This window comes from Rousettus aegyptiacus, unplaced genomic scaffold, assembly GCF_014176215.1.
Source record: "Rousettus aegyptiacus isolate mRouAeg1 unplaced genomic scaffold, mRouAeg1.p scaffold_m13_p_1, whole genome shotgun sequence".
In the NCBI taxonomy this organism is placed as follows: Eukaryota; Metazoa; Chordata; class Mammalia; order Chiroptera; family Pteropodidae; genus Rousettus; species Rousettus aegyptiacus.
Genome location: NW_023416284.1, coordinates 127,770,985 through 127,787,153, shown reverse-complemented (window position 1 = coordinate 127,787,153; position 16,169 = coordinate 127,770,985). Strand labels below are relative to the sequence as shown.

At 37.9% G+C, this 16,169-nt stretch overlaps 1 long non-coding RNA gene across 1 annotated transcript in view; it reads right to left on the bottom strand.

Annotated features, from left to right (window-relative positions):
* Window positions 1-4,928: 4,928 nt before the first annotated feature.
* Window positions 4,929-16,169, bottom strand: part of LOC107517409 — a 61,110-nt gene continuing 49,869 nt past the window's right edge. Inside the window, exon 3 of the long non-coding RNA XR_001598502.2 lies at window positions 4,929-5,223. This is a non-coding gene — a long non-coding RNA (uncharacterized LOC107517409). The remainder of the gene's footprint in view (window positions 5,224-16,169) is intronic.

Genomic DNA, 16,169 nt, shown 5'->3' with positions numbered 1-16,169 from the left:
TTTGTTCCTTAAATTCCACACATGTGAAATCATAGGATATTTGTCTTTGTCTAGCTGACTTATTTCACTTGGTACTAATAGCCTCCAGGTCCATCCATGTTGTTGAAAATGGCAAGATATCATTTTTTATGGCTGAATAATATTTCGTTGTAGATATGTACCACGACTTCTTTATCCAATCGTCTATTGATGGGCTCTTAGGGTGCTTCTATATCTTGGTTATATTGTAAATAGCGCTGCAGTGACTATAGGGATGCATATATCTTTTCAAATTAGTGTTTTGGTTTTCTTTGGATGAATGCCCAGAAGTGCAATTGCTGGGTCATAGGTAGGTCTATTTTTAATTTTTTGAGGAGCCTCCAAACTGTTTTCCACAGTAGCTGTATCTATTTGATGGGTTTTATTTGAAAAACTTAGAAGGCAGAGGGAAAGAAAAGCAAGAAGAGTCAGTGTTCCTTGATAAGATAATTCAATTCAGAGCAACAAGAGTCAAACAATGCCTTGCAATTATGTAAAATTTTCAAATTCTTAGTGATATTAAACATCACTTCTATAAATTCTAGTGACCAGGAATGAAATTAGATTCCTTTAAAAATCAATATTATGTGATAAGGTTTCAGGATAGTTATGTTCGTATGGAAAAAAAAAAAAATCCCTAGAAATTCCTACATTTTGTGCATCTGTCTTTTCTCATATGATAAAAATATATATCTAAAGAAGCCTTTGGGGTGGTGCTAAAGCTTTGTAGGATTGTTATAAAAATATATAACGAAAACCAAGTCTTAATGACTGCAAGGAAAATAAGGCCGCTCTGGGTAGAGCTGGGACGGTGGAGCAAAGTCTTCCTTTCCTCCAGTTGTCTAAGTCCAGGTCCAGTCTGGTCTGGCATTGATATTTGAGGATCCCATGCTGTGGCATCTCTGGAAGAGGAGATCCTTAAAGATAGTAGGTGAATATGTCAAAGTTCCAGAGAGGTGGCAGTGAGACAAGAAGGTCATAAATTCTGGAATGAGAGATACTTTTTCATTGTTTAGCTTTGGTTAAGACTTTAGATATCTTTAATTCTGAGTTGTTGTTTATCAGCTGAAGGGGACAATGCTATCTACCTTGAACAGTTTCAGTGAGAATTACCGATAATATAAAAAAAGCCCCTAGCAGAAATAGATAATAAATAAAAGTGGTTTTTGTCATTATTGGAGCATAGTCCTCAAGGTAAAGAAGTTGACAAGAGGGCTCCAATCTATGGCCTAAGAGTCAGAATAAGGTTTTAGTTCAAGCAGGAGAAAAGTTGGTTCACAAACACATAGAAAACAGATGCTCTATCATGAAGATGGAAAGATTTCAGGGAGCATGTGGAGCCAATCCAGGATCACTAGGTACTAAATATATGACAGCAAAACTGCTTTCAGACGTCAGTCACTGGCCGAATAGAGTTCCTAATATAAGGGCATACATTATCAAGATCGTCTCAAGAACTGAGTAAAGCTGAGCCCTCAGGCCACGGGATCATAATATCTGCCTCTCTGGGATTCTGAGGCAGGCAGGAACTGAAAATTGCTATGAAAAATGAGCTCTATTCCTCAATTTTTTTTATATCATATTTAACTATAAATCCTTTCTAAACTCATTTGAGAGAAAGAATTCTTCAAACAGATAGGTTTATATCATGAAATTTGAACCTCTATATCTTTTAGAGGGCCCTACCTAGTTCTTGCTAAGGGGAACTTGGGACTCCTCCAGTTCCTACCACCTTTACTATATTTACATTCAACAAAATTTTGCAAGAAACAATCCTTATTGCACAGGTCAGGGCCCTGGGTTGGTGAGGCATTTTCCCAGGGTAGAGTGGACAAGAGGATTAGAACTTACATCTTCCAATGTTTAAATTATTTGTGACCCTCATTGTATTTCTCCTCGAATGATCTTTACTTGTATATTTAACTTCATTTATCAACTCACAGAGCTCCTTAGGGGTAGAGAATGGGTCTTACTGTCTGAATCAGGGTCCCATCAGGAAAAAAAAAATGGCACCCTCCAACAGGATAATTGAGACAAATAAAATGAAGGGACTATTTACAAAGGTTGAGCAAGGGACAGTGCAATATTCCGGGACTAGCAACATTGGTAAGCAGGCACCATCCCTAGGGCTGCAAGGAAAAAGAGAGCTGGGCTCATCTGACAGGGACTATGTCCTTTAGTAGAGGTTCATAAGCAACAACAAGAAATAAATACCTGAACCTCATTGTCTCCTGCCCTCTAACCTCTGACTTCCCATTATTGTCTCCCATTGGCCAAATCCAACTAGAAGCCATAGGGCAAAGTGCCAGCCCCCCAGAACTAAGATCGGGTGATGGGAGAGAGAACGTAAAGGGGGGGGTCGGTGGAAGTAAATAGAAAATATCCACACATTTATCTTTTTAAATATCTCTTATAAATACTGAATGTATCATTATTGAATTGAGCATTATACTCTATCAGTTTATGAAACAAAACAAAACAAAAAAACCTCACTAAATTGCACTGCCAACATTGTCTATTTATTAAACCTCTTCCTATAAATCCCATATCCCTTCTGTTTCCTTCTTTCCTCTTTTCTTTCCTTCCTTCCTTCCTTCCTTCCTTCCTTCCTTCCTTCCTTCCTTCCTTCCTCCCCTCCTTCCTCCAACTAAAACTCAGTCTCATGGGGGCTAGAGACGTAAAGTGATGCTACTCTATATGACAAATGACAAGGACTATAAAATAAAATACAGGGATGTGTACAAAAGGCTATGAGAACAGAGAAGAGCAGTTCTAAATCTTCCACAGAAAGTCAGTAAGGCTGATGCAGGAGTTGCTCTTGAAAGAGTATTTCTGGTCTCTCGGCAGGTCGCAAGGACAGCCCTAGAGCCAGTAGCTCCTAAGTAAGGCCTGCTTGCCCCACTGAGAGAGAAGGGGACACCACGACAAGCGTTTCTAACTGGAGAAAGTCCTGCCCCAGAAGTCAGCTTTCTCTGTGGACCTCCTAAGGTTAGGTGTGGGTGTGACTGGGGTCTGCAGTAAGTGACATCTGTTTGCTCTGACCTTTGGGTAACGTGGCATTTCTTTCTCTAGGGCAGATGCTAGAAAGGTGTTTATTGTGAGTTGACAGGGGTCTTGGTGGGTGGTGAGGTGTGAGTCAAAATTCGACTATGCATTTTGGCATTTTGTCTACAGATGTTTCTCAGATGTTTGTGGGCGGGCATGTCTTTAAATAAAAGAAATGTATGTTCTTTTGTGGAGGAAAGGAAAAAACTCACACTTAAAAACCTGGTCCTTTTGCGCCATCATTGGCACTCTTGTTTTGTGGCCAGATTGAAATTAATTGTTATATGTATTTTCTGAAGAGAAAATTTGCTCATTTAAAGACAAATCATCTATTAGTTTAAAATTAATATGCTGATGAAAAACTTAAATATGGCAGTGGGGGAAGAATGGAAAATTCCATGACGTATCAGGTTCTAGTTTTATGTAGTCTAGCCTTCCTTTATCCCAATGAACGCTTACCCCAACCTAGGCCAAGACACTGGTTTTCATAAAGCTTATTCCTAACTCCAAATGTTCACTGCAGTTAAAGTTAGGAGTTAGAATTCACGATCTATACCAATTTTATAAACCATGGAAGTCAAACCTTCTATTCAAAATGCTGATTTTATTAGATAGGTAGGTAGGTGGGTAGGTAGGTAGGTAGATGATAGATAGATGAGAGAGAGAGAGAGAGAGAGAGAGAGAGAGAGAGAGAGAGAGAGAGAGGAGAGAAAGAATTTGAAGAATATTTACCTTTTAATTCTTTCAGAATTAAATGGAAATATAAAAAATTGATTTGCAAAAGAAAGAGAAAAATCAAACCACACATTTGAAATTATCTTCTTTCTTCTTTAACAAAAGGAAACTTAAAAAATGGTCCATTTTGTTTTGGATTTTCAGAAATCTGCTGAAGTTTCTAAAGTAATCCTCTAAATTTAGTTTAGTTTGAAATAATCTACTTAAAAAACCTCACAAATAGATGGAAAGAAACTCTTTACAGAGTTGATTAATCCGATTAGTGAATAAATGGGAAAATGGTGATGATGAAATGAGCCTGGAAACCAAAAGTTTAGACATTATATAACATATTCCTGCTTTATATCAAAACTTCTTAAAATAGCGTTTTTGACAGATGCTCACCTTGACCTCCACTTGTTAGCAGTTATAAGGAATTTAACCTAAAAAAAGGTTTATTTTCAAAATAAGTTTGTTGCGTATGGTTAAAGAGGCCAAATTTTTAAATTTTGCTCATTAAAATTCTAAACTTTGGTTACTTAACAGAAAAGAAATAATTTATCTAATGTTGCTGCTTTAAAAAAAAGGATAGCTGATGAATTATTATAAGGATAGTTGCAAACAAAACAAGACTTGCTGTTACATTTGTCGGTGACTATATTGTGGTATAAATATGAAAATTGCTTTTTAACTAGCTATCAAATAGACCTTTCTCTAGGTCTTGTACAGAAATAAAACACAGAAACATGTGAAAACCCACATGTTTGCTTACAGTCTTGCTTTCCTTCTCCCAAATCAGGATAGTGTGTTCGAGCAAACCTAGAGAACAGAATCACCTTAAAATATGTATGATACACTATTTCTTCATTTCACCTCATTGGTACACTAATGACTTTGATTGTCAACATTTTATGAAAAGTGAGCCTGCCTTTACTGATTTTTGGGGACTGCCACCGAGTCTGGTTATAACCACTCAGTAACTGTTTCTCAGTCAGCAAACAATATGCAATTTCTTGTTTTCCTTATTTTCTCAGTCTTATCCCACTTCTTCCATCCCTTTCCCTACTCCTCACCTACTTTGAGGAAAAAGTGGCAATATATAAAACACTGTTTTTGTCTTACCCAAAAATTATTCAACAAAAGGTCTGGAAACAGATAATCTGGCTTTTGCTGCCATTGTAGCAGAGTGGTGGTCAGTGCTTATGAAGCTCAGTATCATATGGCACCCCAGGACATTCAAGGCAACTGTGTCCATCAGGATAGTCCAGATTGTGTTGTGGAAACAAACAACCCAATAAGTTCAGAGGCTGAAAACAACAAAGGATTTATATCTTATTCATACTATATGTCCAGACCAGATTGGTGCCAGGTTCTGTCCCTCAGTCCCAGGTTGACAGGTTCTCCCCATCATGGACTCTCTCTTCTCAGCCAGAGCGTTAGGGTTTGCTGCAACAGAATAAGAGAACACGGATAATCAAAGCTGTTGTTCTGAAAGATATATTCTAGTACTCCTCCATTTTATTAGTCAGAATAAGAAACATAGTCACACTATCTTCGAGACAACAGGGATTATAATTCTCTATACTCCCACAAGTAAGGAGAAATAGTAATATTATAGGGGGCCTGGGGATTTTTTCTGTTTTTGCTTTTTTAAACTAACTCTCCTAGACACAGGCACAAAATCATCTGAAATAAAAATTACTGTCTTGCACATAATAACTATTCAATAAGTATTTATGAATGGCAGTTCATTAGTTTTCTACAGCTGCTAGCAAATGACCACAAATTTAGCAGCTTAAAACAACACCCATTTATTATGTCACAGTTCTGTTGTTTGGAAGTTCAACATGGTATGATGAAGTTCTCTGCTCACTGCATCACAAAGATAAAATTATAAAGTTGGCTAGCCTGAGTTCTCATCTAGCGGCTCTGGGGAAGAATTTGTTTCCAAGCTCCTTTAGGCTATTGGCCAAATTTGGTTCCTTGCAGTTGTAAGACTGAGGTTCCCATTTTCTCGCCAGCTGTCAGCATGGTCTGCTCTCAGCTCTGAGAGGCCGCCAGGATTCCTTGCTACAGGGAACTCTTTGCCTTCAAAACCAGCAATGGAGACTCTCTCACACATCAAATCCTTCTTATGCTTTGAATCTCCCTGACTTCCTCCATCTCTGACCTCCAGACCCATATTTTAAGGGCTTTTCTGATTAGGTCAGGCCCACCCAGATAATCTTAAATTAAGGTCAATTTATTTGGGACCTTAATTACAACTGCAAAATTCCTTTTGCCTCTAAAGTAACATAATCACGGAAATGATATCTCCTATTTACAGATTCCATGGACTTTGTAGGAGAGAGGATTATATAAAGGTGGATCATTAGGGATCATGTGAGAGTTCTGTCTACCACAGCAGGCTGGACAGAGTGGAGAAAACGTTACTAAACTGAGCCGAATGACTTGGGTTCCAGACACAGCTCTGTTAGTTAATAACTGGATGATTTTAAGCAAGCCATGAAGACTTTCTTCTCTCAATCTCAGTTTCCACAATTGTAAAATGGAAATATTACAAAGTAGTTGTGAGACTCAAATGAGATTATGTGAAAACACTTTGTAAACTTTAAAATTCAACACAAATACAAGTTATCACTATAGAATTTTAATTTACTTTTACTTTTGAGGACCTGTGAAACCAGATCTTTTAAAAAACAATGCTGGAAGAGGAGGCAGGCATAGGGCTGAGGAAGGGTCATGAGAGACCTAGGGTTTTGGCTTTCTGTCCCCCCAGACCACAAATTTGATGAGTTAATTGTAAAATAAGTAAAAGCATATGCTACACATTTATTTTTAATGCATGAAATAGGTGTAAAATTTCAGAGGATCACTTTGGCAAGAGATTTTTGGCCTCTGCTCTACATAATGATAATAATACATTACCATATATTTATGTGGTGTTTTTTAAGGGAACTGAAACACTTTACCGGTCCTCTTCTGAAAATGCCAGTGAGGTAGTAGCAGATGGAACCATTCGTCCACGTGTAATGTTAGCACATAGACAAGGCCATCTCAGAACACAGGACCTCAATGCTACACTTAGGTATTTTCTTTTTTTCCCCCTTGATTTATGATATGTCTCATAGTGAAAGAAACTTCAGGACTTTTATGAATGCCAAACCCTATTAGCACATGCGTGCTCACTCAATATTTCTTTTATATTAGAGGCTGAGCATGAGAGTAATTGTGTTTTCAGAGGGAAATTCTCATTTTGTTATTGGTATTAAATATATAAAAGTATGCATTGATTGAATGTATACTATGAAGGTATCACTTAATGCACAGCCTTTGAAGTTGCTGACTTAAACACAAAGTGATTGTCAAAGACCCACCTATGTCTTGAGACATAAGACTAAATCTTATGGTCTAAATCCATGATCTCTGGTCTAAATCCACTACCAAGGACACTACTGCAAACATTTTGAATAAGTTCACCACTTATGGAAAAGTACTCTCAACATCATTTAAACTTTGTTTTTTCTTCAGTATTTTCTCCTAATCCTGTAGAGGTTGGAATCTAACTGATTTTATTTCCAGTGAAAACTACGCAAGAGAAAATGGTTTCTAACATGCATCGTGAAACATGAGGTTAGACGTAGGGAGGAACTTTCTGACAGTTAACAGTTGCTCGTATTTCAGGGAGCAGCTGAGGGAGTTTTTGTGACTTGCTCTCCAGGAGGATTTGGCTAAGGAAGATATCCATGGCCTTGGACCTGGTGTGATCCTAGAGATGAATTCGAGATCAATTTCTTATGGCTTCTTTCTGTGATTCTCTTATTCTTATTCCTTTAACTATACATTTTTAGGCTAAACTTAGAATAGCCACACATCTGCTCTAAGTTTTTATTCCAAAAATCATTTAAAGAATATTCTATTATTTTAAAAATCTCAATCCTCCCTTCCTAAATCATGGGTTCTAGGTTTGAGATTCTTAGTGATGTTTCTTTACCCGGCAGTTTTTTTCCCCCTCAATTTTAACATTTTTGACCCTCTAACACCAGGAAACCAGGCTTGCATTAGATTTTCGAGGATCATCATAGGCAGAAAAACTACTTTGGATGAGGGACAGACTGATAACCTGCCTGCTCTTGGTTGTCATTTGGATCCACATTTACTGTAATCAAAATTAAGTGTCATCTGTAATTCAAAAGGTAAATAAAACTATCAATTCTAATGACACACATACTTTAAAACAGAAATAGTAATATTTCTCTTGTTGACTATATATACATATATGTATACACACACACACACACACGTATGTAATCTGCAGTTAGAATGGTCCAAAATGTTAGATTATTAATTTCTGAAACTGACAAATTTCATGGAAATTTCACATATCATTTAGATGTTTAACAATAAGACAGAGGATCAATTTAAAGCTCTCTCTTTTTAATAGCAAATTTCTAATCTTGTACATCCATATGCAGCTGTTTAGATGTGACAATAAAATTTATTAGTTTAAGAAATGAGTAGAATTTGACTACTAATGAATCTTAATAATGAATATACAATGTCAGATAACAGGTTGGTATTTTTTTTCTTTTCCCTTTGCTAAGGCTAGATATATAGCAGATTTAAAAGTAAATTTATAGCCAATTAACTTTGGGAAAGAAAATACAATAAAAAGACCACCCAGTTGTTACAGCCCTTAAATAACCTGTTAAAAAAATGCTTGTATACCAAAGTGAGACCCAGATACAGTTCTGATATATTTTTTAAATTGCTCATGACTCCTTGGTTTAAAAAAAATCAACACCAAATAGCTGTGATTTCCCAAACTGCTCAGAGTTGTACAATACTTGGTGACCTAAAGATATTGCATATAGGACACAGATCAAGTTCTCTAGATTGCAATTTCAAGATGACATGACAAAGCACAATAGTGCAGAAAACATGGAGTGCTGAAGCACTGAATAGGATACAAAGCAATGAAAGATTAAACTACTCTTAAATCCTACTCTTTCACAAATGAAATAAACGGCCAGCATAATACACACAAACAGACTCCTTCCTGACACCTACAGACTCAGACTTTCAACACATGAAGATATAGAGGGAGAAACGGAGAAGACTGGCACAGTCCAGAAAATCTGAAGTATACAGCTCTGAAGCCCTGCCTACCCTCCTGTAAGTTTCTTCTCTCACAAAGAAGGTGAATAATGAGTCAGGTTTGATCATACTGGTGGCTTCTAAGCTACTCTATACATCTTATTTTTTTGAAATCTCTTTGGTGTCTTTGTATTAGTCTCCAGCAAATTTAAGAATCTTCTAGTTCCTGGATGTTCCCATATTTTATGACCATAATTAAAACTGACCTAAAGTATTATTGCTTTATTGTACCTCCGTTAGCCCAAACTGGGTAAAGCAGTGGACAGCAGGACAAATTCTGAATCTACATTGCTAGCAGGGGCAAGGCCACTGAGACAAGGGTATTAGTTGTTCCTAAATGCAAAGTGCTCATGTAAGCAGCCTAGCAGATGGGCTCTGACGGTAGAAGTATCATCGACCACTTCACAAGCAGGAAAGGCTCGTGAGGTGCCTGGACCCTACAGAATGTGTTTCTTTACTTAATCCTATTAAGGACCATATGTGGTGGATTATCCCCATTTTACAGACATGGAAACTGAGGTTCAGTGAAAATAAAACTTTCTCATGGTAAGCTGTGATTCAAATGTCAGTCTGACTGACTAGAAAGTCCATATGCTTTATTTTACTCTTTCCTCCAAGCTACTTGAAGAACCAATAATAAAATTTTCTTTTTATCCTCAGTATTATTTGAATTCCTAGTTACACATCCAACAGGACTTCTATATGCTTTGCCAGGAAGTATTTATGGCAGGAACTAGAAAACTCTGGGATGATAGACTTTCAGACAAAGGGTTAAGTATACTAGCTATAACAACTTAGACTGTTTTTTTATCAAAATGCTATCTCGGCCTCAATAACCAGGGAAGGATGACTCACAGAAACCAGAGTCTCTTGTTGACTTAAAGAAGAACTGCAGTGAGTCAAAGAGCAGGTCTGCTTAGTGCAGACCATTCATCGAAGTATCTGAATTCTGACTCAAATGAGCTAAATGACTGAAATGGCCCCATCTAAAAATAAATCTGGAAGGAATGCTACCCTCTTGGACTGTACTCTACTGTGGCACCAGCGTGGGGGTGTTGTCCTAATGCACTGATAACAAGAGTGACATCAGAATGAGAAGTCTTCAGGACACAGACTTTGTAGTGGTTTTGGCACAGTGTATCTATGGAGCTTCGTATGCTTACGGGAAATATCAAATAATCATTTGGTTGGTGATTGGGGATAATTGATTGAGGGATGGGGAATATTAAGGGATGAGGTCTGAGAGATTTTCTTGACTACAGAAGATAAGGAACTACGGACTGTGGGAAGATTTTGTGAGATAGAACAGTCTCTATGAAGAAATTCTAGGCTAGGTGTGTGGGCATGAAGCAATTAAGTCTGCAGACTAGGTGAATAAAAAAATATTTCCAAGAAATATTAAAGGTGTGAAGAATTTGAGAAGACCAATGGAAGAAGAGAGAACGAGTGCAAGGTGACTTGACAGGCTTGCTGGCAGACTAACTGAAATTTCTTGACCAGGAGAAGTGCTAAATGAATAAAGTCATGAACATCATGACTCTCTTTGTTCATACAAAGAGAACACTGTAGAAATGCCACAAAATTCCAGAGACACTAAAATCACCACCTGTTTTATGTGGAAAGGCAAGAGGCTAGAGAAAAAACAAAAAGCCAGATGGCTTCATAACAATTCTGGCCCTGACTGAGGCAGGGACAGAGGTATTTCAGTTACTTCACACCTTTGCTGGCAATATTGGCCCAAAGCTTTGTGTTGAGCTATTGAATGACCTAATCAAATAAGCAACCTCAGATTTACAATGGAATTGAGGCCAAAATATGGAAGAGTGATGTGATTTTGCATGAAGGTGGATTCAGATGACACACATGGGGGAAAAACAAGACAAGACTCTTTGTTTCGTTTATCAACTCTGCAAAAATATCTCAGTAAACCTTGAATTTGGACATTGACATTATGAGACAATTTGAGTTGTGTGATTTCTTGCTGTTTATCAACAATGAATCGGTTTTATTCTTAATGTAAAAACACTTGTGAAAAAGAGTTCTAAACTGGCTGGCAGAGCTGGATTAAGAGAGAACAAGAGGCCACAGCGCCAGCACTGGGAAAACCACAAAGCTCTCAGCCCTCTGAGGTTCAGGCAGGACCACCAAATGGGATTTAGGGCAGGATCTCCATTACAAAGGGGGGAGATAGTGGTATGACCCCTGTTTTGAGGAGCTTTGGAATATAGTATAGACAACCAGAAAGAAACTTCCAGAAGAGGTCAAGGAAGATGCCAGTTACAGGAGGAGAGCATTCTACCATGACTCTGACCAGGCATGCAGGCACAGGGAGTCATCAGGAGAAGGAAATCCTGAAGAAGGGTGAGCTCTGACTCAAGGCCAAACAGAGAAGGTTATCACAAGGAACGAAGGCCCACTGTCAGGCTCAGTAAAAAGTCCCAGAGTCCAGCACTGGACTCTGACCTCTGCTTCCTAGGAATGCACACTAGGGCACATGTGGCTGCTAGAAGTGGTACTTCAAGGGAAGGATTATTGGAGCAATGTAGACTGTGGCTCAGACAGGATAAACTAGAGAACTTTGATGGGATTTAGGGCAGGATCTAAATACTTAGGTAAGTATTAGTTAAGTTTTTGGGGAGTCAAAAGTTATACGTGGATTTTAACTACATAGGGGGTTGGCGTCCCTAACTCCCATGTTGTTCAAGGGTCAACTGTACTTTTGTCTACTTAAAACTTTCGATGGCTTCTTCAACACAGAGCAAAAGCTAAGTTTATGCCATGGCTCACTTGGCCATATGCACCCACTGATTTTCTCACCTGATCTGTTGCTCTCTCATTGATCGCTTTTTTTGTTCTGGTCATCCAGCCAGATCTCCAACATGCCACGCTTGCTAAGCCTTGGTGTGTGTTGTCCCCTCCGTCTAGAATACCTTTCTCTCCACATGGCTCCCTCCTTCAGCTTTTGCACATCTCTGTTCACATGTCACTCTCTCAGTGAGGTCTTCCTCAATCACTTTATAAAAAACTGCAATACTCCTCCCACTCTTTTACTTCTCACATTTTCCTGCTTTTCTTTTTTCCATAGTATTTACACCATCTTCTATACTACTACTTGTGTTACTTATTTGCTTATTGTCTATCTTCCTGAAACAGAACATAAGCTCTACAAACACAAGAAGTTTTATCAGTTTCGTTCACTGCTTTATCTCCAGCACCTAGAAAAGGTCTGACACATAATACATGCTCAATAAATTTTTTTGAAATTAATTTCAAAAAAGCATATTTCCAAATTCATATTTAAATCTTCCACTGAAGCATGATATAAGTAAACATCACCAAAATTCTCAAGTCTATTTAAGTTATCTGTTCTATGGTTAATGGCATGATCATTTCAGAAAAATTAATTTGTGCTGTGGAAAAGTGAGATCAACCAGACTCAGTGAACCCACCACACATTCAAATTTCCTTTGGTTTTTACAGATCAGGAAGTCCAACTCTGCTACCATAAGAGTAGACTGACCAATAGGGAACTGAGAGAAAACTAAAGCATCAAAATCAAGATCATTTCCATGTGACATAGTGCTCTCAAACTAAAGTTCTATCAACTAACTTTAGCTATAGTTGCAAAAATAGAAAACTCATTTCTTTAATTTAATTTAATTTAATTTAATTTAATTTAAGAATAGTTTTTGCCAATACCTACTTATCATTAACTGGTAGAACCATATCTCTAAAACCTTGGGTCTGGTGCCTTTACCAATATCTGCTGAGCAGCAAGACTCCAAGCTTGGTCTTATGGGCTATGCCTCATTCTGAACAAGACATGTGGGGCAGGGAAGTAGCAGGATATCTTTATAGCTGCTGTGTAGCAAACAGAAGTGCAATAATTACACATAGGGAACAATTGCTTGAAAATAGAGAGCCTTGGTGTAGTGGAACGAGAATAGACCTTGGAGTCAGAAAGGCCTGCTTAATTTAAATCCCCTCTCTGCTCTATACCACTCGAGATGGAGAAATTACCCATTCTCAACTTTATTTCTTTATCTATAAAATTGGGAATATAGTTCCTGCCTCATGGACTTCTTATAATAAATAAATATGATCGTGTAATTCCTTGCAGTGATGGCTGGCATAGAATAGGAGCTTAGTCAATGGCAGCTTTATTAATAATAAAGACACATTGAAGAACAACTTCAAGCAATGCATTATTGGTGAGGAATAAAAGCAAACACTAAAGAATAGTTTTGAGCAGTGCATAATTGGTGTGACAATAAAAACAGAATGGCTAGATTTGGATAAAAAGACAGATCCCCAGGTGAGAGCACAGAGCTGGAAACCAAAGTCCTGTCCTCACATACATGCACATAGGCATTTGGTCATACATGCATTTGCCCTTTTTGTGACCCACATGGATGATGATTGAATAGAAAAATTCTCTAACTATATATAAACAGTTTGGGTTGATGATTCATGTTTCTATGTAAGTGATTGTTATGTGAGTCAGCCTCGACTCTTGGCGCCCCTTTGAATGACCGATGTCCACAATGTCTTGTCCTCAACAGCCCTGCTTGGCTCCTGTAGACTCATATCTATGGCTTCTTTTATGGAGTCAGTCTATCCCTTATTTGGTCTTCCTCTTTTCTTGGTATCTTCTATTTTCCCCCGCATTATTGTCTTTTCCAAAGAACCTTTCCTTCTCATGATGTGCCAGAAGTAAGATGGCTTCAGTTTTGTTATTTTTGCCTACAGCCATGGTTCAGGCTTAATTTGCTCTGGGATAGATTTGTTCATCTTTCTAGTGGTCAAGGATCTCTGTAGAACTCTCTTCCAACATCATGTTGTAAATGAATCAGTTCTTGCAACCAGAGAACTAATATTCTGCCTGTTTTTTAGTTCACCTATTTGTCATTTAGTATAGATGTACTAAATGACAATATACCGGAAGGATAGAGCAAGTAGCTTCCAAGTTTTCCTCACAGCCCATATCTAGGAAAAGCTTCACCTAGAATACCTTTACCCTATTAGAGTTAATTTCTGGAGTGTACACAGACTAATAGAGACATCTTAACCTTTCATACTCACACCATTACAACCGGCAAGAATACATTGCCCTGAAATTAGGTGAGGTATGTGGCAACATGAGATAAGCAGCCTCCCAGAGTCTGTATTCTATTGCTACCATCAGACAGAGCAGAGGAGTCCCACAGGAACCTTATGAGCTGATCCAAACAATAACCAGACTTTCCAGCTGGAGCGAGGGCTCTCGACTGGGTGTGGTTTCTAGAAACAGCTTCCTGGACTATGACCATATTTTCTCAGCATGTGCTACTTCAGGAAGGTTTGCATGCTTATGGGATGGGTGGTGTTCTCTGTGATGGGGGGTGGCAATAGCACCAAGGTAATAACACCCCACTGTGATGTCATCAGAGTTACAAAACCTCCCCTTGGCCTTTTTGTTCCTGTGGTCAGTGACTTTGTGGAAGCCTCTGTGGTCATATCCAAATCTCACCTGTCTTGGTAGTCCTTCACTGTGCTGACCCTCAGGAAATGCAGTGGTCCAGACAGGGATCCTCAAACCCGCCCATGTTATTCCCTTCCATTAGGCTTAGGTACAATGGGTTAGCAGGTGTGGCGAACGGAGAGGAGGGTCTAGTGGGTTCCAAGATTTTGGGATTTCAAGACAAGTAAAGTTTTCCCAACTAAGAATATTAACAAGAAGCAACTGCAATTTACTATCAGAAAACAATAAGGTTTTGGCTTCAGGGTCAAACTATCTAGGTTGTATCCCAACTCTGCCATTTAATAGCTGTGGGACCTTGAGATAGAGGCTTAACCATACTGTGCTTCAGCTTTAGTCTCTTTACAATGGAGACCAAAGCTGTAGGATTCTCATGAGAATTACAGATAAATTAACTGCTGCATGCAGACCAAGCACATTTTATTATCCTTGTTGTTGTAATTTTATAAAAGAAAGATTATTTTAACCTTCAAAGTAGAAAGCATCTCAGAGTAAAAGATAATCCCTTCTAAGAAAACATAACTGGAAAAATACAAACACACAAACACACACATATGCAAGAATTATTCATTTCATTTTATAAATGATAAAATACAATGGTTTTCTTGCACACTATTGAGCAGTTTACAGATATATTCAACAGTATTATTTGAAACGAAAGTCAAATTCAGCTTAGTTACATTCTTTGTTATTTAAATGGAAAGTGTTGAAAGTATAGTTTCTCTTAAACTTATTTTTGAAAAATACAAGTAACACAATGCCAATACACCTAATTCGAAATACTTGGTGTTAATTAAGAGAAATCAAACATGCACGGCCTCAAGAAACCAGGATGATAATTGGTTGAGTTTTAGTATCAGGAAAATAAATACAATTGCAAATTGCGATCAATGCCATAAAAAGAAAGGAATTAATAGAGAAAACTTATGCAGAAGTGCTTTATATTACCTGGAAGAGAAGGTCTCTCTGGGGAGATGGTATTTTAGCTGTGACCCTTTATGATGAGAAGAAAAGAACCATGTGAAGCACAGGGAAAGAACATTCCCTGCAGAGGGAAAGATGCAAAGACCCTGAAGATTCAAAAGAAGCTTGTTCAAGGAAACAAAGATCAACATAACTGAAGTTTAGTGAGTGCTGAAGAGTATCATAAAATGTGGTCAAAAGCAGGGGATTAACAGGGAAAATTCATCTATGTGATAGAAATCATAACAATAGTCTCTTAGTTAGGGAGCAGGGTGAGGATTAACTAAGAAGGGTATTTTCCTGGGGTGATAGAAATGTTTATCGCACGCAATAAGGATGTTTGTCACATGGGTGAATATATTTATCAAAACTCATCAAATTATATACTTATATCTGTGCATTTCACTATGTGTAAATTATACTTCAATATAAAATGAAAATAAACAACAAAATGCACACACACACACAAGCAAGAGTAGCTGGGGCCATTTCATGCAGGGACTTTGAAATAGTGGTACAAATTCAGATTTTATTTTAAGCACAATGGAAAGCCCTTAGACAGTTTTAAACAGTGGAATGAGATGATCTGATTTATAATTGAAGATCAGTGCTGCTGCTATTGAAGAATGTATTAGAGGAGAACAAGTGTGGAAGCCTCAAGTTATCTGACTTAGGGTCTATTGCAGTAGTTCAGGTAAGACATGATGATGGCCTAAGATGAAGGCTGGTATCCTGCATGTAAAGGTGCCAGAAT